Below are 1136 nucleotides of genomic sequence, written 5' to 3' on the forward strand. Positions count from 1 at the left end.
TGACATTTCTGATCTGTGGAAGCCCATTTCCACCATCCTGATAAAAAAAAATAAAACTTGTATCTCATAATTATGACTTAGCCATCTCATAATTACAGTATGACTTAGCTATCTCATAATTATGACTTAGCTATCTCATAATTATGACTTAGCTATCTCATAATTATGAGATACTATAGCTAAGATACTAAGATAGCTAAGTCATAATTATGAGATACAAGTTTTATTTATTTTTTTTATCAGGGTGGCGGAAATGGGCTTCCATACTGATCTGACCTCGTCCTGGTGGGTTTTTGTTCAGACAGTTTTATAAAAACAGGTAAACATTTCTGCTTTTGATGACAAGTTCGGCCTCTACCTTCTGATATTTGTTGCATTGTGCAAATTGTTTMTTTTACTATAAGTGTCTCTGGCTTCACAAGTAAAATATCTTTTTAAATCAAGAGCAGGCAGCTGTAGCTCAGCAATGTTGCTATTGCAGATTTCTCAGGTCACCAGTTTGAGTCCTGGTTGGGTCAGGAATGGCATTAGACATAAAAAAAAAAAGGTTAATCAAATCTTTTAGGCAAGTTCGGAAGGATGCAGCTGAAAGAAAATTGTAGTTAAAGAAATGAATATATAAAAGAATTGGGTCTGTTCCTTACGGATCAGCCGGTTTTTGATCCGGCTGGAAGTGATGACAAGCCGAGAAGAAGGAGCTTCCCTGTTGAAAATCTAATAATAACTGGGCCAAACTCCGCCCACTGGGTGCGTCACTTCATCTGCGTGTATGTAGTACCTGTTAGATTTGTCACCTGTTCGGCTGCTAGGACTGTTTGAAACAAACAGCTGGAAGTCCTGGACATATTTCTGAGACAGTCTGGATCCGAGTTAAAGACTGTTAGCTTGCTAGTTGTTAGCTCCGAGAGACTCTGACATGGCTGCAGCCTGCTGTGGTGAGTTAAATTATTTTGTGTTTGTTTTGTAAGTTAAAAATTAGGCTTTTATAGTTTAATGTGAGGCTTTGTCAACAGATGAGTCAAACAAAAAACATGTCTGATTAGCTAATGTTGGTTAGCTAATGTTGGTTAGCTAATGTTGGTTAGCTAATGTTGGTTAGCTAATGTTGGTTAGCTAATGTTGATTAGCTCCAGTGG

The 1136-nt window shown here is 37.5% G+C and overlaps 1 protein-coding gene across 3 annotated transcripts in view; it reads left to right on the plus strand.

The window, feature by feature from the left end:
• The first annotated feature begins 698 nt into the window (after positions 1 to 698).
• Positions 699 to 1136, plus strand: part of LOC106519169 (helix-loop-helix protein 2) — a 37825-nt gene continuing 37387 nt past the window's right edge. For all 3 annotated transcript variants that reach the window (XM_014010727.1, XM_014010725.1, XM_014010729.1), the window contains exon 1: positions 699 to 935. The gene's annotated coding sequence lies outside the window, so the exon portion shown is untranslated. The remainder of the gene's footprint in view (positions 936 to 1136) is intronic.

Source organism: Austrofundulus limnaeus, unplaced genomic scaffold (assembly GCF_001266775.1).
Source record: "Austrofundulus limnaeus strain Quisiro unplaced genomic scaffold, Austrofundulus_limnaeus-1.0 Scaffold72, whole genome shotgun sequence".
Lineage (NCBI taxonomy): Eukaryota > Metazoa > Chordata > Actinopteri > Cyprinodontiformes > Rivulidae > Austrofundulus > Austrofundulus limnaeus.